Source organism: Equus quagga, chromosome 1 (genome assembly GCF_021613505.1).
Source record: "Equus quagga isolate Etosha38 chromosome 1, UCLA_HA_Equagga_1.0, whole genome shotgun sequence".
NCBI lineage: Eukaryota > Metazoa > Chordata > Mammalia > Perissodactyla > Equidae > Equus > Equus quagga.
In genome coordinates this window covers 67,420,114-67,442,717 of record NC_060267.1, presented here as the reverse complement: position 1 = coordinate 67,442,717, position 22,604 = coordinate 67,420,114, and the positions used below count along the sequence as shown (strand labels likewise).

At 34.2% G+C, this 22,604-nt stretch overlaps 1 non-coding gene across 1 annotated transcript; it reads left to right on the top strand.

Annotated features, from left to right (window-relative positions):
* Positions 1–16,420: 16,420 nt before the first annotated feature.
* On the top strand, positions 16,421–16,523 carry LOC124231549 (U6 spliceosomal RNA). The gene has a single exon (XR_006886590.1). It is a non-coding gene; the product is annotated as a U6 spliceosomal RNA (small nuclear RNA).
* Positions 16,524–22,604: the final 6,081 nt, after the last annotated feature.

Sequence of the window (22,604 nt, the reverse complement as noted above, 5' to 3'; positions counted from 1 at the left end):
TCAAAATCTTAGATTCAAGTTTCCATTGAAAGGACAGATTTTTTAAAATGAGAAACTTCACTTGCACTTGCGAATGTGTCCTGAATTTTTTAAATGTTTAGCTTACCAAGTTCCTTCCTCTTCACCCATATGTCACTAAAATTGTTCACATTTCTATTTTTTATATTGATTAAATTTCTTTCCCTGTTTCATTCTGATGGCAAATAGGGCCTGAGTGTTCATCCTTTCATTTTTTTTCTCAAGTATGTATTTCCTTGTGATCAATCAGCTCTGAATTATGTCTGAATCTCTTTCCAAGTGCATCAGACTGATGGAATTTCTTTCCCGTAGGAAGCTCCTGTTGGGAAACAAGAAGCGAGCTCAGTGTAAAACTTCAGAATTAATTAAAATGTATAGCTTGTCTCAGGAGCAATAGAAGCACAGTATACCCAAGCATATTTCCCTATTGTATTTCTATTTTTCTTTCTCTAGACTGTTGGTAGTCAAAATGATTAAGGAAGATACAAATAATTCTGCCAGTTTTTAAGACACTCAAGTAGATTTGTTTTCATTGTAAAAAGAAATAAACAAGGAACGGCATGTTTTCCCAGTTGTTTTGGAAGATGTGATTTTGCTATCCATTTAGCTGTTGTCACCTTTGTTTCTAAAACTAAGGAAAACAACTTAATAATAGTTTGCTGATGACAAATAGTTAACTAACAAGTGTCTCTAGAGTACCATCAAAAAATGAATATTTTTCACTAAAATCTTTGAAAGCAAAGCCAATGCTACCCATGAATGTTCAGGTTTGTTTCCTTCTATGCTAAAGGGCAAAACTGAACCTTATATGCATCCTAATCACTCACTGCCACCCAACATATGCTGTGTTCTCCAGGGGAACATGATCAAGTCACGGCTGTAGTGATTCATGGATGTGAGTGTGTCAAGTGTGTTGTGGATGTTGTTCAAGTGTGCTGTGACAGCAAGAATGTTGGGAAATACCCTTGAAGTGGATGAACAGCTTTTAAGTGTTGCAAAACAGCAAGATGGTGGAAAACAAACCTCAGATGTGCTGGGCATCAAGGTGGTTTTCCTAAATTAGGAGATATCACAATATCAAGTGATAGAACAGCCCCATAGCCATTGAAGAGCTGAAGCCTAAGGGATCTATTGTTCAGATGAGAGATGCATTAATTTGGGGGATTTTTTCAGTAGTCCTGGACTCTTGTCTAGTGATTATGGTGCCACTGAAAAATTGCATAAGCAGGATTATTCTAACCACAAGCACTGACTGCATTTCTAGTAGAAGTGTTCTTTTAGAATAAATCTGACTTTCTATCTCTCTTTTTTCTATTGACCAGGGGAAGCTCTAGGAGCTAAGCTCTGTGATATACTCCAGGCCCTAATCAAATTGGTCTTTCAACTGTGAACAACCCCCAAAATACGCCTCCTCAGTATCTTTGGTGTTTTTTTTTTCTGGAGCCACCAATATAAAATATTCCTGGGCCCAACTACATGACTGTTTTATAAAATATATTTTCTTTTCATTAGACAATTCAACTCAAAGCTATGTATACCTCAAACAAACAAAAACAAACACAAATGTACATACACAATAAAATAAAGACCAACTGAAAAATTCTACCTGATTAGCCTTAGGTAAAAATGCTGTATGGTGAAGTCTTGAGACATGTATGTTGGGGTGCTGTGTGAATAACAAGAGGATGTTTGTCAGCCCATTAACCCCCTCCATCTGGTAACATGGGTTTGAGACATTTACTGAGCATATGTTTGTGCATTACCATCACTGGTAATTCTATCTCCCATACTAGTCGAAGGAAAAAGTCAAGCACTTGGCATTTCTATGTTTTCTCAAGATGTAAATGTTATGTGAGCCTCAGAGAAACTGAGATATTGTGATGGAATGTGACTTTAAAAGCCCTCAATAAGGCCATCATCCAAAAAATAAAAATAAATTGAAAATTAGAAGTAAATTAAAAATTGCACAGAAAAATTTGGAAATACAACACACTGAAATATTAAGTGATGCTGTGAGATAGTGATACTCGTGTTTCTTTCTTTTGGTTTCATTCTAATATTTTAAGAATATCCATGTGTTATTTTAGAAATAAAAACCATTTTAAAAGTAACATTCCTTTCTTGATAATAGAAAATATTTTTGACAATGGCAGCACATCAGAGGAGGACCCTCAGAGGAAAAATAGTTCATGTTTCAGAGTTTTGAAGTGTGGGATTCTTTTTGTAATAGATTTCCTTCATTTACTTGTCAAAAGCCAGTTGTAGCTAAGTTCTGAAAAGAACATGATATTGCATGGAGCCATTCTTTTAGAGATAGCTATTAAATATTTCATAGCATAGGAAACATGCCATTGCAATAGGATTCTCACAGCAAGATTAATCTGAGGTTAGAGCACAATATGTCTGAACATAGTTCTTCAATAATGAAAAAGTTTTATTCGTATTCTGATCAGAAAATCATCCTGCTTAGTTGAATTTGCAATGCAGAAGCTAATCTACTGTTTTGTTGTCTGGTTAAACTGCATATGCTTTCTTTTTGAAAGCAACTTTTCTGAATTTTTGAAACTCACTATTTCAATATGCTCAGTTCTATTTCTTTTGACCAACTTTGAGGATGGTCAGTGTTACACTTATCAAAATCAGACTCTCATGTAGCATGGACACTAGGGACTTAAGACCACAGAAACACTGATGGAAGGCAGAATTTAAGAGATTTTTTTGACTTCATCTTGTTCCTAATTAACTACTGACATCAGGAAATTTTCAAGTTCACTCTTGACTTGGTGATTCTTCCACAAAGATTTTACTTTATTTTAATTTTTTTGTGAGGAAGATTGGCCCTGAGCTAACATCTATCGCCAATCTTCCTCTTTTTTTGCTAGAGGAAGATTGTTGCTGAGCTAACATCTGTTCCAATCTTCCTCTATTTTATGTGGGATGCCACCACAGCATGGCTTAAGGAGTGGTGCTTGGTCTGCACCTGGGATCCCAACTTGCGAAACCCGGGCCACCAAAGCAGAGCATGTGAACTTAACCACTACACCACAGGGCTGGCCCTATACAAAGATTTTATATACAGTCTTCACTTCTCCAATACTCTATCATTTTACCCTGACCAAATATAAGTTAGAGACTTGGGAAGTGAGGATGAAGATGGGGGGTACATAGAGAGAATGTTATAAGTAAAGGAAAAATAAATCAACTGCTGAAACTCTACATTTTCTTCTGAGAACAATTCTCCAAAAGTCTCCTTAACTTCTAGGCATTTTCTTAATCATTATTGACATCCATTTGCAAATCCTTAAAAGTCTAGGCTTTATTAAATATCTTGGACTTTGGGAACATTGTCCCTGACCAGCATCATTGGTTCAGGAGGCAAATACAAGGGCTGCGTATGTCAAACACATGATCTGTGGACACTGATAAATTAGAGATTTTTCCAAGTAACTCAGTTCCCTCAGTAAGGAAATGCAAGCTGAAGACTAGACATTACTTAATTCTGTGCATATATAATTCCCAATCCTTACTGTTTATACACAGAACCCTAACTAGTTCACCAAATCCAACAAAGCTCTTTTAAAAATCTGCTCTCTTATTTTTCACTCCTCTTAAAAAATCCTGTACTGCTCTGCCTTATAAAGAAATCCCAATCTACTCTAAATCTACCAATTCCCTGTTTAAAGCAGAATACTCATGATCTTAGGGGAAGATGAAAAGAATAGGATAAAAATTGAGGAGGGCATGGTGCTGGTTATTTTTCATTGTCCTCCTTCCCCAGGAATCCATTATTCACTTTCTCTTCCCTGCTTTGTGAAACCAATACCAAGCCCTATGGAGTATTACTTCATTCCGACTTCCTTTACAGTCAGCTTCAGATTGGGTTCAGCCCATGGAAATTACAAGTATAAATCAGAAGGTGGGAGGAGAGAGAAGTCGAGATATTTCTTACATGCTCCTTCCCTGTTCTGACATTAGTTGAGTCTCCCTGGGTTGCAGTGACTACCAGGAGGTCCTTCTGCCAAAATTCCAGGTCACACTTAGCTCCAGTAACCCCATTTCTTTTATTCCTTCACCTCAGGCATAATAAGGGCTTCTCCCTTACTATGAGTATCTCAATCCATCCCATCCTAATGGATTTATGACATTCACTCTTGAAATAAATTTCCCTTTCACTATTTTTAAAGGTGATTTATTGGATTATGTATATTTGTTCAACAAACAAACATGCTGTCTTGCTTTTTTAGTTTTCAGTGTTATTATGAGTTATCCTAGCTTTCTGTGCCTTCATGGGTAGTGGCACTGTTGAAGTTGTTTTAGGAGATGTTGGCCAGGTGCCAATTTAAATATTACATATTTAATTTGAAAAGAGTATATTTTAGCGCTGTGATAAAGGTTTTTTGTCAAAATTTAGACTCACTGTTTGAAACATGATTATGTCCACGTCATTCCTCTGCTTAAAATATTTAAATGGCCTGCATTGCTCATAGGATAAAGTTAAATTTCCTTTACAACTGTGCTTCTCAAAGTATGTTTCATAGACCTCTGGGGGTCTCAAAGATCCTTTCAAGAGATCTAAGCAGTCAAAACTTTTCATAATAATGCAAAGGTAGTACTCACTTTTTTCATTGCCCTGACATTTACAGTGATGGTTGAACCACATGGATACGTAAACTGCTGAGCCTTAGCATGAATCACAGCAGTAGTGACAAACTGGAATAAGTAGTTCCTGAATTCTTCACCGTATGAGCTGGCCAAAAAAAAAAAAAAGTAGTAGCAAATTTCACTTAAGAATGTACTCAATGGGGGCCAACCCAGTGGCATAGGGTTAAGTTCGCGTGCTTTGCTTCGGCGGCCTGGGGTTCGTGGGTTCTTATCTTGGACGTGGACCGACACACTGCTCATCAGGCCATGCTGTGGCAGCATCCTGCATAAAAAGTAGAGGAAGACTGGCACAGACGTGAGCTCAGGGACAGTCTTCCTCAAGCAAAAATAGGATTGGTAGTAGATGTTAGCTCAGGGCCAATCTTCTTCACCAAGAGAAAAAAGTACTTAATGAAGTAGTAAAAATTATTAATTTTATTAAATCTCAACCCTTGAATTTATGTCATTTTCTATGTGATAACATGGGAAGTACATGTCAAGTAGTTTTGCTGCATACCAAAGCGTGATGGTTGTCTCAAGGAAAGGTACTTTTGCAATTGTGTAGGTGGTACAGTGAACTAATGGTTTTTTTATGGAACATTATTTTTACATGAATTTTTTAATGGAACACTATTTTTACTAGGATGAATGAGTAACAGAAAAACTATCATTATTCATTCCTGAGTATGACTCTCAAAAATGGCAGACATATTCTCAAGAATGAACTGTGTGGCTATCACTTCAAGGAAAACGACTGACAATATGTGTTCCCAATGATACAATTTGAGCTTTCAAGCACAAAACATAGAATTTTGGAAAACTTGTATCCACTGTAAGCTTCACACTTTCCTAATAATAAAGGCTTTTCTGATGAGATTGTTGTTTATATTAATGTCATTTTTTGGATATTGTGTGGCAAAATTAGTCAGCACTTGAAAGAGCTGCATAATGACTCAGTGAAACAATCTTTTCCAAATAATCAATGCACAATATTATAAAGTTATGCATGGATAAAAGATTCATTCAAAATGCAAGACAGACAAATGTATTTTAGTAACCGTGCAAAAAGTTAATTTACATGGTTGTAGATTTCACATTGCAAATAACCTTTATGAAACTAGTTCTTGTCAAATTTTGATGTATTGTCAAAGAATATCCACAATTATTTGAAACGTCTATTAAAATACTCTTCCCTTTTCCAACGACGAATCTGTCTGAGATCAAATTCCCTTCACGTATTCTTCAAGTACAAAAAATATTGTAAGAAATAAAATGCAAACGTATATAGGCAAATGCAATTATTGTCTATTAATCCAGTAATTTTAGAGAGATTTTTAAAAAGGTAAGACAATATCCACTCCTTACACTAAGTTTTGGCTTTGGAAAATATAGCTATTTTTTCATAAAGTACATTATTTGTGCTAACTTTACTGTGATTATTATTGTTATTTTTAAATGAACTAATAACTGTTTTTAACTTTTGTCTTAATTTCTAATATGGTAATACTTATAGATATAACCCACATAACCAAAAGTTGTTGGGGTTCTCAATGATTTTTAAAATTGTAAAAAACTTGGAATTAATATGTATGAGAAGCAAAAAGCTTATGATTTCACCCATGTCTATTTCTATAGCCTCATTTACCACCAATACCCACTTCACTAAAACTCCAAAGTATCAGTTTTCATATTGCCTGAGCATGCAAAGCTTTCCTTCTATATCAAGTGCTTTAACAGATGTTTTTCCTTTAACTGAAATGTGGGGCTGGGTACACCAAGACTGATGTCCCTGACGATTGCTGATTTCCATGGTTCACTTATTACAATATAATTTTAGTATGTGTATATACATTTGAAATCTGTGAAAGTGTTGAGAGCACAGATATTTACTTTTTTTATTTGCTCTTAATTAAAGTTGTGGGTTTTGGGTGGGGGAGGGTACTGAAAATAAATAGTTGGCTTAATTTCAAAAAGTCAAGTGTGATTTGATTTATCTGTGTGAGATCAGCCTTCTCTAATAGGATGTGGACAAGGAACAGCATATATCTTATGATTTTTTATGGAAATTAGAATTAGAGGATTTGTAAAGTGCTTAGTACTGTATCTGTGGGGCTGAAAATGACACTTAAGAATGGCCAAAAAAATGTAGGTAAAACATCAAAATTTTATAACAGTAAACTAATCAGACATGGAGCTATCTGACAATTCTTAAGAGAGAAATGGCTGAAAAGAGGTTCAGAAGCCGAGCTCAGACCCTCAGATATCCATACATCCATGCACAGAGCGGTATATGAACCTGAACATCTAACAAAAATTGCCAAAAGTCATCCTGTGGATATCAGCACAGTTAACACAGTGGAAATCATGATCATGGCAAGGAAAGTCCATTCCTTATCCACAGGAAATGGAGAAAGGATGGAAGACAATAACAGCAAACCAAGAAATAATTCATCTGTATGGAAATTCACAAAACTAACAGAGGAAAGTGATGAAAAATTTCAATGTGAGAATAAATTATAGGGACATAGATATGGTACTTTAATGGAGAACTTGTAATACTGGAAAATTCTTAAAAGGAAAAATTAAACTAAGGAAGACCCAATAGGGTAAGGTCATTTAATTATACTAACTTTGAAATAGACTAAAAGTTGTAAAAACAAATGAAAAAGCATTTATAAATACATCCACCATAATACAATTATGAATGTCATAATGACATAGTCCCTTTAGTATTTCTCCTGTTCTCAATTAAAAGAGAGGCTTTTAGGCCAACTGACACAGTCTCTTCAATAGTCCACTATCATATAAAGGACATTACAAGAGTAAAAAGAATCAAGCATCATAACAACTAGATATACATATGCTAGATAGGACACTAGATTGATTTCAGCCAATCTTTTTCTAATGGAAAAGAGTACATGGGGGTGGTGAGCGCAGCATTACTCTGTGCATGGCAATTGGTATTTTGATTTTTCACCTATTTATATATCTTTACATTTTAACTGGTGCCAAATAATATTTGAAAGTATAGAAATTGTAAAGATGTAAGGAAAATTCACCACCACTTCCACCATTTATTAAATAGTAACTAACCTTAAACATATTAACCTTTTGGCTTCTGTTTGTGTTTGTAAACTTACTAAACTATTATTTATTTAACTTATTATTTTGATATAAGTTTGGACTTAAGGAAGAGTTTCAAAAATATTACAGAAAATTTCTGTATATACTTCACCCACGTTCTCCTAATGTTAACATCTTACATAGCCATGATTAAATGATCAGAACTATGAAATTAATGTTATGATACTAACTAAACTACAGACTTTATTCAGATGTCATCAATTTTTCTACTTATGTCCTATTTGGGTTCCAGTATTCTGTCTAGGATACATTGTATTTAGTTGTTATTTCTCCTTAATCTTCTGCAGTTTGTAACGTGCTTTAGTGTTTTCTTTCATAACTACGACACTTGAAGAGTATTGGTCAAGTATTTTGATGAATGGTTCTCAATTTGGTTTTATCATAATTAGACTGAGGCTATAAATTATTGGGAAGACTAACACAGATATATTTTAACCAAATTGAAACCATTCCCTTAAAACAATTTTGAAACTTTATTTTCTCAAGATGTTATGTCATATGTTTTCCTTCATATCAATGACAGTTTTCCTGAGGATTATTTTTTCCTCTCAGGTAATTAGAAGGAAGTAATAAGTAGATTATACATACACTAATAATAAACTGTACAATAATATGATGGCACAATATAGATAATATAAAAAGGCAGTTACACATCATCAATGATGTCTAATTTCATCGGGTATGGTTAACTGGGTAGGCAGAATTTGAGATGGGCTTTGCATGGTAGGGGAAGTATTGCCAACTAGGAAGATTGAAACTCTATATCAGGCAAAGGAAGTGAGGGAGAAATATATTGGGATTAGGGACACATAAGATGACGCTATAAAAAGAGTATCTAGCTGATTTTCAAATCCTTTCACAAATATCTTACTATATTCTAAAAGCATAACTATGAAGGAGCTGTAATAATTTTCATTAGCGAAATTAATGAAGATACAAAGAAAGTGAATGAACTTTTACTGGATCACCATCTGTAAACAGGACACAAAGAGCCAAATCCAAATGATTTGAATTTCTTATTTTGTTGTCTTTCCATCACATTTTTTGGGTTTTCTAGCATTAACCTCACATAAATTAGTGATGTAATAAAAAATCATTCCTTGTAAATCTTGTTTTCTCTCTCCCTCTCGCTCTCCTTTTTTTTTTTTTTTTTTTTTTCACTGAGGAAGATTTGCCCTGAGCTAACATCTGTTGTCAGTCTTCCTCTATTTTGTATGTGGGCTGCGGCCACAGAATGACCACAGACAAGTGGTGTGGGCCTTTGCCTGGGAACTAAACCCAGGCTGGTGAAGCAGATTGCGCCAAACTTTACTAGGCCATAAGAGCTGGCCCTCTTCTCTCTTTTTGACTTCAAATTTTTCTCTATTTCTGGGACAGCTGAGACACAGGTAAATTTTTTTTTCTTTCTTCAGAAATCACATTTTTAACCCTTTGTATACCTATGAATATTTCCTTTCTGCTGCCTTCACATGTAAGAGAACACTTGACTCAGCAAACATTTTGGGGTTAACTATTTGTCACCAAAGGTCTGCAAAAATTGCTCTTATGGATTTAGTATTACTGAGAAGTCTGTGATAAGCCTGATACTTATTATTATTTTTAGAAAACCCAGTAAGGAAACAAAACACAAAACAATTTAAGAAAATTAGGTTTGATGCATATTGTTTTTATTTAATTTTAATAGGCAATGTAGTTACTTTTTTTTTTTTTTTGCTGAGGAATATTGGCCCTGAGCTAACATCTGTTGCCCATCTTCCTCTATTTTTTGTATGTGGGGTGCTGCCTCAGCATGGCTCAATGAGCAGTGGGTAGGTCTGAGCTCAGAATCCAAACCCATGAACCCTGCACCACTAAAGTGGAACACATGACCTTAACCTCTATGCCACCAAGCTGGCCCCATTTTTTTTCCTAAAACTATACACACATTTATTTGTTTGCTTATTTATTTATTTATTATTTTATCTCATGCCCATTGTCACCTGTTGCCTAGGACTGCCTCATGCCTATCCATAGTTAATCCCTGTTATTAGTTTCTTGTGTATCCTTCCAGCATTTCTTTATATGTATATATGTATATGTGACTACAGTATATGCAAATAAATATCTTTTCTTATTTAACACACAATGAAGTCTAGTGTTAATACTGTTCTATATCTAGATTTTCATATAAAATAAATATTGGGGCTCTTTCCACATAGATTTTCTTTTTATTATTGTTATTTTTATACCTACATAGTAATCTATTACATTCCATGGAGAATTTAGTGTATATTAACTCATGGAAAAATATTTTGTAATTATATACGTTAGGATAAAGGCTCAGATAATTATTAACAGTTTGTGTTTATCTAAATGAATGTCCAGTGGAACAATGAAAATTTGTGTTACAATATGGGTCAATTCTTCTATGTACATGAACATTCTGCCTTTGGCATCTGTCTGTCATCCTTAGCCCCTAATTACAAAATGTCATTAATGCACCACAATCATTGTGACAAATAACAAGTCCCGTAAGGATTTCCAAAGTAATTCAAGAGGGGACTGTTGTCCCAGTTGAGAACTACTCTATTACAGAATAACTGATACTGAAATTTCTGTCTCATGAACATGTGACAATAAAGAAAATAAAATGGACTAAGACTAGTTATAAAGAATGATTTTGGTTTGGCTCTAACTACTTTTTGGTGATTAGTCTTGCCCAACAAATGAGTGGCCTTTTGTCAAGGCCATAGTCCATAGAAAGAATGTTAGGGAAGAAGGTTGTGAGTCAGCTAGATTTCTTCAAGATATCACTTCTGCAGTTGGAACAATGCTGTGTTTAAGGTTGGCTGAAAACTGTGCCATCTGGATTACATTCTTAGATTGACTTAGATGAGAAAAATATTATACTAGATGACCTTCTGACACTTATATGTTACAATTCTCTAACATGACTATTCCCTAAATTGCTATAAAAACCCTGAGAATGATGGAAGAAAACAAATCCCAGTTACAATGTACTTCTCATGCTGCTATTTCAAATAATCATTTGCTTTCACACAAGCTACATTTTTGGGGAGAACTAAAAGGTTTGAAGATTTGGGGTTGTCATTCTTTCACTCACATTTTATACCTGATTTTAAGAAATAAAAGAATGTGTTATATTAACTTTGCTTGTGTTGAGTGATGTAGATTATAGTTTCTATAACTAAGCACAGTCCAATTAAAGTCTGCAGTCAGTGCTAAAATGTAACATTAAATCAAACATTAGACATTTAATTCATATTTTAGTACTTTCAGGTGGTTGTACAAAAACATTAGTCATTGTGAGCTGTTCGCTGTGCTCAATAACATTAGATCACATATCTCTTCTATACACACCTCCAGAAATAATATAAATTCTGCCTGTTGCTCCCATTACAGTTCTGAAAAACAGAAATACAAGATTATAATTTAACTTCACCTCATCTCCTAATCTCCTAAAATATTTATTCTCTGAGATATGGATATGTAAGTAAATACATTCTCTTTATGAAGTCAATGATTTTAGAAAGTTCTACGAACCAAATAATCTTTGGGTTATTTTGTAAACTAGCTATCCCTTAATTATAAATATCTACACATTTTACAAACGTTGCTTTTACAGGATATTGATATTTTATATTGGGTTCATTTGCCAGCAACATGATGGAAATGTTATCTCATTACATTATTATAAAACTTAAAATGTCTAACTGTGCAATCAGGAATATTTGAGAAATTTTCTGTCTGATAATTATTAACTGAATAAACCTGGTCATGTTGTTCAAATTTTCAAAAGTATTTCTACATCTGTGATGTAGAAATACAAGCATCTTTCCTTCAGGACTAATGAGAGGAATCATCATGATACATGTAATTTTTTTGGTACATATAATGGTATCTCTTATAATCAACCGCTTCTCTTCTGTAAGATACTATGCTTTTAATGCCAGCCATAATGACTCTTCTCTTCTCACTTTATCCAATCACTGTCTGTTGATGTCTCTACATCTTTAGGCAGAAAATGAAATTACTAGAATAAAATTCATGGATCAGGGGTCTGAATGCAGCAGATTATAACTGGATACTTCAGTCCAAATTGCTGAAGTGTTTCATGTGGGAGCACTGCTGTTATCAGTATACACAGAGAATAATTATCCGCATATTCTATATTTTAAAAATATTGGAGTCATTTACAGTATAGATTATCTCCAGAAGAAATGATGAAAATCTTCCAGAAACCTAAGGTCTGGGAAGTGAACTCTAACCTGGCCACCATCTGAGAAGAAAATCTGAAACAGACATGTGAGTAGACAATGGACAATAAGAAAAGTCATAAATCCTATTTGAAAGAAAATACAGAAGCTAGTTAGATCGTTCCTTGTTTAATGGATGGTAATGAGAAGAAAATACAATCTTATTTGAAGCCTATGAAATAATACTTCAGATGAAGTAAAGGGATCGTTAACTTGAAAACTCAGAGAAAGAGACATATATTCAAAAATTATAGGAGCTATAATAATGTATGATTGTTTAGCATAATAAATAACAAATATTAATATATTACATTTTTCATACTGTATCCACAGTGACATTGTAAAGAGGCATGTATGCATGGATGGGAGAATTGCTGCAGCCATTTTTGCAAACAAGCTACCATAATGAAATATTACACATACCCACTAAATTTTCCACTAAAACAGAAAAACAGAAAGTTCCAAATATTGGCTAGGATACAGAAAAACTGGAACTCTTATATACTGCCTGTGAGACTATAAGCTGGCACAACTATTTTGGTAAATTGTTTGACATTGCATACTAAAGCTGGATACATGCATACTCCATTACCTAAAATTCCATTTCCAAGTATATATCCAATATAAATGTACATAGAAATAATTTTCTCTAAACAAAACGTATTAAAATATTCATAGCGGCATTATTCATATTAGTCAAAAAACTGAAAACATTACAAATGCTGATTGGCAATATTATAGATTTTTTAAATTGTGATATGTTTACTCATTGAAATACTGAACAGCTAGGGCCAGTGTCACATGAGTGCCACCTGGGAAGTCCAAGCCTTAACGCAGAAGGATCTTGTACTTGTTTAGTTTAATATTCTGCTGTCACCATCTCAAATTCTTAACTAATTTTTGAAGAGGGTCTCTGCAAATTATGTAGCCAGCCATGTGTACAGCAATAACAAATAATAAATAAGTCCATACAAAGATACGTATGAATAGCCCAAGCAAAACCTCACATAAGAGAATATATATTTTAAGACTCCAATCATATAAAGTACAACAACAGACAAAATGAATTAATGCTGTCAGAAGTCAGGAGAGGGTCTGGTAGCTAGAAGTGGATCACAAGGGAGATTCTTGGGTAATAGTGAATCATATTTCATAATCTGGGTCTCAGTTACATATGTATGTTCAGTTTGTGAAAATTCATTGGATTGATTTACATATACCAAAAACTCTTAATATTTGCTCACATTGCTTTATGTATTTTACACATCAATTAAAAAATAAACTAAGATCACTGAAATCTTGATTTGCAAAAATAAGTAAAATAGAAGAAGGAAGAGAAAGGGAAGGAGAAGGAGGAGAATGAAGAGGAGTAGAAGAAGGAAGAGAAAGGAAAAATAACCTACAAAACTTTCATACAATATAATGATATGCCAGTCATTGTTTCTTACATTCTTCTCTCTCATTATAGTATAGTGCTCGCAGACTACCAGTCCTTAGTTTATTTCCCTTAGCTTCTATCTTGTAACGATAACAAGATGGGGCATTTATAAAAACATAGCCCTGTTCTTTGTTTTGTATTTTTAAGTGTTTAATCAACTTTACTGAGTTAATTTACATACAATAAAATTCACCCATTTTATGTGTAATTCAGTAAGTTTTGACAAACGTGCACAACTATGTAATCATCATCACAGTGTGTTGAACATTTCCACCACCCCAAAGAGTTCCTCCAAGTTGCACAAAAAGCAATCCACATTTACCACCACTAGCTCAAGGCAACCACCAATCGGCTTTCTATTATTATAGTTTTGCCTTTTAGAGAATATAAAATTAGTAGAGTAATCGAGTCGTCTGGTTTCTTTAACACAGCATAGAGCTTTTTTGTGTGTGTGAGGAAGATTGGCCCTGAACTAACATCTTTTGCCAATCTTCCTCTTTTTGCTTGAGGAAGATTGTTGCTGAGCTAATGTCTGTGCCAATCTCCCTCTACTTTATGTGGGATGCTGCCACAGTGTGGTTTGACGAGTGGTGCTAGATCCACATTTGGGAACCAAACCTGAAAACACCCAGCTACTGAAGCAGAGCATGCAAACTTAACCACTATGCCACTGGGCCAGCCCCAGCATAAATCTTTTGAGATTCAACCAAGTCGTTATATGTCTTAGTAAGATTTTTTTTCTCTTTTAATTGTTGAGGAGTATTTCATTGTAAGGATACACCACAATTTCTTTATCCATTCACTAGTACGTGAGTGTTTTGGTTGTTACCATTATTTGATGAATATGAATAAAGCTACCATGAACGTTAGTGTACAAGTTTTTTGTGGATATGCATTTTCATTTCCTTTAGGGTAAATACCTAGGAGTGGGGTTTCTAGGTTATATAGTAAGCGTATGCTTAACTAAACTGCCAAATTGTCATTAGAAAGTGTTTAATGACTGACTTATTTCTGTATAGGATATCTGTGTATGATAGTCTGCGTAGGATTATGATCAATACATGATCAATACATGCTCTGGGGTTCTTGAAAATATTTAGCTGAAAAGCATGAATAAAAGATAGGTATTTCAAGAAATAAGGTAATACCATTTTTCTAAAATTTCCAAAAGTCTACCTAAGTATTTTATTGAAAAATTGTTGGGGGCCGATCCATGGTCAAGTGGTTAAGTTCGCATGCTCTGCATCGGCAGCCCAGGGTTTCACTGGTTCGGCTCCTGGGTGTGGACATGGCACCACTCATCAGGCATCCCACGTGCTACAACTAGAAGGACTCACAACTAAAATATACAACTATAAACTGGGGGAATTTGGGGGAGAAAAAGCAGAAAAATAAAAGAAGATTGACAACAGTTGTTAGCTCTGGTGCCAATCTTTAAAAAAAAATTGTGTATTGAGCACTTCCTATTTGCCAGGGACTCTGGTCATAGGGACAAGACTATTATGTAGAAAAAGCATGAGGCAGACATTGTGATATGTTTAGCTTTAAATAATTAATATCACTGTGTACAATGCGCTGTTATATGATAATACTGAGTTTAGCAAATCCAAATTATCTCAAGTTGCTGAGTTAGAAAAAACCTTTTCTGCACACCACTCATCTTATCTGCCTCCCTGGTCTAGATATAAGCATTTTGTAACTTACTGTTCAGTTTGCAAATGCTCCTGATTTCACAGAGTGCAGTAGGGAAAATAAATGCTTTACCAGTGACAATTGAAAAGATAGCATACAAGGAAACCTTAAGGGTGAGAGATAGCACTTTCTAATTTTTTTTCTTCCTTAGGCTTTAGTTATTTTTCTAAGGAGGGAGGCTTTGCCAGCTACACAGACTTTAGATATTATCTAGACCCTCAGATTCCTGGAGGAGGTGAGCCCTGGGAAAGCAGAGAAAAACATATGAAGACGGAAACAGCAATTTTGCAAAACCAACTTTGTGAAGAGGTTTTATATCCTAGTTCCTGAGGTTCAGTACAGGGCAGATAGCATATATTAGCTCCATTTTCTAGAAAGTTAAAATAAGCAGTTTAAAAAATACATTACTTCTATTATATAAATACAAAGTGAACGTTTGTGTAAACATTGGCTGATTTTTACATTTAGATGTTAACTGAATCTCAAAAGACTTATTTTAAGTCATGTATTAATATCACAAAATCATGAAATTATTTGTTTTGAGATTAAATATGTAAAAGTTCCTTAAGGATAAAGTTTCTTTTAGGATAACGTTTTTTAAGTTAAATTTCATTGTTAATATATTTGGATTATTTCATGTCTTTTTTATTTTTAATTAAATTCAACCTATATCCAGGATGACTTGCAGTTTGCCTAACAAAGGTTGTAAATAAATACTGGGTAGGATATTAATAGATAAATATTCTGAATGCAAAACCACTCACCTAAATCACTGAGTCTTCTCCCTTTAAAAAAGTATTACATGTAGAAAAGCAAAAGAACAAACAGGTGAAACTATTTAAAGAAGCAAACTATTAACCTGGGCTACATGTACCAGTGCATAGTCCAACAGATAAGTAAAATAAACCCTGCTACAAATGCTTGATATTACTTTTCGTTATTCTTCTATAACTTTCTTATTTGATCTAATTACAGAGAGGGAATTATAATTTAGTGCTGCGGACATTCATTACTAGTGATAGGAGAAAAAAAGAAAGAATATTTAGCAGCATCAATAAGAATTATAACTAACATTTAAAAGTTTACAATACCTTTTACAGATATTGTTTCTTTAATTATCTAATTAACCTTTAATTAACGACCTTCTCCAAAAAGACTTTTCTAATTAATCACCCACCCACTGTTCTCTCCTTGTGATATCATAAAAGTAACACTAAAGATAGTCTACTGCTTGTTTTGGGGGCACATATACTATGATTGAAATGATACAGAGAAGAGTAACATGACCACTGAGCAAGGATGACATGCAATTTTGTGAAGTATTTCATTCTTTTTTTAGATTTAAAAAAATAAAGAAATCCTATGAGAAATATCTGACTCACTTAGGAAAAGTAACATATGGATAATGGGTATCCCAGCAGGATAAGAGAGGGAAAAAGGAGCAGAGAACTTACTTAAAAAATAATAGCTGAGAGCTTCCTAAAACTGGGGAAAGAACTGGATACAAAAGTACATGAAGTCAATAGAACACCTAATTATCTCAACACAAAAATACCTTCTCTAAGGCACATTATATTAAAACTGTCAAAAGTCAGTGACAGACTATTAAGGGAGGTCAGAGGGAAGAAAATAACTTGCAAAGGAACCTTCATTGGTTATCAGTGGACTTCTCAGCATAATCTCTATAGGCTAGGTAAAAGTAGAATGATATATTCAAAATATTGAAAGACAACAAGTATCAGCCAAGAATATCCTATCCAGCCAAATTATCCTTCTGCTGTGAAAGAGAAATAAAGGCTTTCCCAGACAAACAAAAGCTGAGGGAGTTCATTGCCACTAGACCTGCCTTACAAGAAATGTTGAAAGGAACCCTCCTGTCTGAAAGAAAAAGACAAACATTTATAAAGCTTTGAGAAAGGTGATAAACAGACAGACAGAATCCGAAAATTGCAACTCTATATCAGAATAGGTTAGTAAACACTGAATAATATAAAGGCTAAAGGGAAAGAATGCATCAAAAATAACTAAAACCACTTCAATTTGTTATCAAACTCACAGCACAAAAAAAGGATAATTTATGACAACAAAAACATAGAAAGGAAAGAGGAAAAGGAAGGAACATGCATAAGCTAAAGGAGATAAGATGGTATCAGCAGAGAAAGGACTATCTCATATGTGAGATATTTTATGCAAACCTCGTGGTAACCACAAAAAAATCATAAAAATGTCACAAAACATAAAACAAGAGGAAACTGAGAACACTACAGAAAACCACCAAACTGAAATGGTGGACAGAAAAGCAAGGATAAAGAAACAATGGAAATATAGAACAACCAGAAAACAAAAGATAAAATGGAAGTATTAAGCCCTCATATATCAATAATCACTCTAAATGTGAATGTATTGAATTCACCAATCAAAAAACACAGAGTGGTTGGATGATTTAAAAAACAAGACACTACAATATGCTGCCTCTAGGAGACCCATCTCAGCTCTAAATGCAAACATAGGATCTGAGTGAAGAGATGGAATATGATACTCCAAGCAAGTGACAACCAAAAGAAAGTGAGTATAGCCATATTTATGCCAGATAAAACAAACTTCAACAAAAAAAGAATCAATCTACCAAGAAGACATAACATTTATTAAGATATATGCACATAACACAGGAGTATCAAAGTATATAGTGCACTACTAACAGAAAAAGGGAGAAATTGACAGCAACACAATAATATTAGGGGATTATTACATCAATGGAACGATCATCCAGACAGAAAGTCAACAAGGAAACAGTGGCCTTAAACAGAACATGAGATCAGATGTACTTAACAGGTGCATATAGAACATTCCACCCAAGGCACCAAAATACATCTTCTTCTTGAGTGCACATGGAACATTCTAAAAAGACAGACCACATCTTGGGAAAGAAAACAAGCCTCGATAAATGTAAGAAGATTGAAATCATATCAAGCATCTTTTCCAAACACAGTGGTATGAAATGATAAATTGACTAGAAGAAGAAAGCTGGAAAAGTCATAAATATGATATTGAACAACTATTGTATCAATGAAGAAAGGAAAGGAGAAATGAGAAAAAATCTAGAGACAGATGAAAACACAACATACCAAAACTTAGGAGATGTATCAAAAGTGGTACATAGAGGGAAGTATACAGCATACAGGCCTACCTCAAAAAACAAAAAACATTCTCAAATACACAATCTCAAATAAACAATCTAACACTATATGTAAAAGAACTAGAAAAAGACAAGGAACAAAGCCCAAAGTCAGTAGAAGGAAGGAAATAATAAAAATCAGAGGAAAATAAATGAAATAGAGACTAAAAGCTATGGAAAGGATAAATTACATTAACAGCTGGTTCTTTGAAAAGAAACAAAATTGACAAATCCTTAGCCAGATCAACTAAGAAAAAAAGAGAGACCCAAATCAATAAAATCAGCATGAATGAGGAGAAATTATAATGGATACCATAGAAATACAAAAGATTATAAAAGAATACTATGAAAAGCTATACACTACCAATTGGATAACCCAGAAGAAATAGATAACTTCTTAGAATTCCACAACCTACCAAGATTGAACAAAGAAGAAACAGAGAATCTGTTTCTCTATAGAGAATAGAGACCAATCACAAGAGATTGAAACAGTAATCAAAAAGTTCTAAAAAAACAAGTCCAGGACCAGATGGTTTCCCTGGTGAAGTCTACCAAACATTCAAAGAGTTAATACCTATCCTTCTCAAACTCTTCCAAAAAATTGGAGAGCATGGGACAATTCCTAACTCATTTTACAAGGCCAACATTATCCTGGCACAAAAACCAGGCAGGGACAACACAAAGAAGGAAAATTACAGGCCAATATCACTGATGAACATAGATGCAAAAATCCTCAACAAAATATTGGCAAACAAATTACAGCAATACATTAAAAGGATCATACACAATTATAAAGTGGGAGTTATACCAGGGACACTGGGATGGTTCAACATCTGCAAATCAATCAATGCTTTATGCCACATTAACAAAATGAAGAATAAAAATCACATGATCATCTCAATAGATGCATAGAAAGCATTTGACAAGACCCAACATCCACTTATGATTAAAAACTGAATAAAATGAATATAGAAGGAAAGCACTTCAACATAATAAAGGCCGTATATGACAGCTAACATCATACTCAGTGGTAAAAAACTGAAATCTAGTCCTCTAAGAACAGGAAAAAGACAAGGATACCCACTCTTGCTATTCTTTCAATGTAGTATTCGAAGAGCTAGCCAGAGCAATTAGGCAAGATAAGAAATAAAAGGGATCCAAATTGGAAAGGAAGAAATAAAACTGTCACTATTTGTGGATGACATGATTCTATACATAGAAAGCACTAAAGAATCCACCAAGAAACTATTAGAAATAATTAACAAATACAGTAAAGTTACAAAGTACAAAAGTCAACATACAAAAATCAGTTGCATTTATATACACTAATAATGTAATAGCATAAAGAGAAATCACAAATAAAATACCATTTACAATCAAAAGAAGAAAATATCTAACATAAATTTAACCAAGGGTGTGAAAGATCTATACACTGAAAACTATAGACATTAATGAAAGAAATTAAAGAAGACATAAAGAAATGGAAAGATATTTCCTGCTCAAGGATCAGAAGAATCAACATATTTAAAATTTCCATAATACTTAAAGCAATCCACAGATTCAATGCAATTCCAATCAGAATCCCAATGACATTCTTCATGGAAATAGAACAAAGAATCCTATAATTCATATGGAACAACAAAAGACCCTGAATAGGCAGAACAATTCTGAGAAAAAAGAACAAAGTTGGGGGTATCACATTCTTTGAATTCAAAACATGCTACAAAGCTATAGTAATCAAAACAGCATGGTACTGGCACAAAAACAGACACACAGATCAATGGAACAGAATCAAGGGTCCATCTATGCATAGCTAATTTTCAACAAGGGAGCCAAGGGTATGCAACAGAGAAAGGAAAGTTTCTTCAATAAATGGTGTTGGGAAAACTGGACAGCCATGTGCCTAATGAAAGTGGACCATTATCTTACAACAGACACAAAAATTAACTCAAAATCGATTAAAGACTTGAATGTAATACATAAAAATCCTAGAAGAAAACAAAGGCAATATGATCTTTGACATTGTCTTAGGAGTATCTTTTTTTTAACTTTTTATTGAGATTATGATAGTTTACAACCTTGGGAAATTTCAGTTGTACATTATTGTTTGTCAGTCGTGTTGTAGGTTCACCACTTCATCCCTTGTGCCCACCCCCATACCCCCTCCCCCTGGTAACCACCAGTCTGTTCTCTTTGTCTACATGTTTAACTTTCATATATGAGTGGAGTCATACAGAGATTGTCTTTCTCTATGTGACTTATTTCACTTAACATAATACCCTCAAGGTCCATCCATGTTGTTGTGAATGAGACGATTTTATCCTTTTTTATGGCTGAGTAGTATTCCATTGTATATATATTCCATATCATCTTTATCCAATCATCAGTTGATGGGCACTTAGGTTGCTTCCACATCTTGGCCATTGTGAATAATGCTGCAATGAACATAGAGGTGCATAAGTCTCTTTGAATTACTGATTTCAAGTTCTTTGGATAGATACCTGGTAGTTGGATGCCTGAATCATATGGTATTCCTATTTTTAATTTTTTGAGAAATCTTCATACTGTTTTCCATAGTGGCTGCACCAGTTTGCATTCCCACCAGCAGTGGATGAGGGTTCCCTTTTCTCCGCAACCTCTCCAACATTTGTTGCTATTAGTTTTAGATATTTCTGTCATTCTAACGGGTGTAAGGTGATATCTTAGTGTAGTTTTGATTTGCATTTCCCTGATGATCAGTGATGATGAGCATCTTTTCACGTGCCCATTGGCCATCCATATATCTTCTTTGGAGAAATGTTTGTTCATGTTCCCTGCCCATTTTTTGATCGGGTTGTTTGATTTTTGGTTGTTGAGTTGTGTGAGTTCTTTATGTAGTATGGAGATTAACCCTTTTTCATATATATGATTTGCAAATATGTTTTCCCAATTGGTGGGTTGTTTTTCTTTGTTTCAATCATGTTTTCCCTTGCCTCGAAGAAGTTCTTTAGTCTGAAGACCAACTTGTTTATTCCTTCTATTGTTTTCCTCGTCTGAGAAGAATGGTGTCCTAAAAGATCCTTTTAAGACTGATGTCAAAGAGTGTACTGACTATATTTTCTTCTAGAAGCCTTATGGTTTCTGATCTTACCTTTAGGTCTTTGATCCATTTTGTGTTTATTTTTTGAATGGTGAAAAAGAGTGGTCAATTTTCATTCTTTTACATGTGGCTGTCCAGCTTTCCCAGAACCATTTGTTGAAAAGACTTTATTTTTTCCTTTGTATGCCCTCAGCTCCTTTGTCGAAGATTAGCTGTCCATAGATGTGTGGTTTTATTTCTGGGCTTTCAATTCTCTTCCATTGATCTGTGCACCTGGTTTTGTCCCAGTAACATGCTGTTTTGATTACTGTAGCTTTGTAGTATGTTTTGAAGTCAGGGATTGTGATGCCTCCAGCTTTGTTGTTTTTTCTCAGGATTGCTTTAGCAATTCAGGGTCTTTTGTTGCCCCATGTGAATTTTAGGATTCTTTGTTCTATTTCTGTAAAGAGTGTCATTGGGATTCTGATTGGGATTGCATTGAATCTGTAGATTGCTTTAGGTAGTATGGACATTTTATCTATGTCTATTCTTCCAATCCATGTGCATGGAATGCCTTTCCATACTTTTATGTCCTCATCAATTTCTTTCAGGAAATTCTTGTAGTTTTCATTGTATAGGTCTTTCACTCCCTTGGTTAAATTTACCCCAGGTATTTTATTCTTTTTGTTGTAATTGTGAATGGGATTGTGTTCTTGAGTTCTTTTTCTGTTAGTTTGTTATTAGAGTATAGAAATGCTACTGATTTATGTAAGTTGATTTTATACCCTGCAACTTTGCTGTAGTTGTTGTTTATTTCTAATAGTTTTCCAATGGATTCTTTGGGGTTTTATATATATAAGATCATGTCATCTACAAACAGCAAGAGTTTCACTGTTTCATTGCCTATTTCAATTCCTTTTATTTCTTTTTCCTGCCTACTTGCTCTGGCCAAAACCTCCAGTACTATGTTGAATAAGAGTGGTGAGAGTGGACACCCTTGTCTTGTTCCTGTTCTCAGAGGGATGGCTTTCAGTTTTTGCCCATTGAGTGTTAGCAGTATCTTTTTGAATACCATGTATTCTGGCAAAGGAAATAAAAACAAAAATAAACAAATGAGACCACATCAGACTAAAAAGCTTCTTTCTGCATGGCAAAGGAAACTATCAACAAAATGAAAAGACA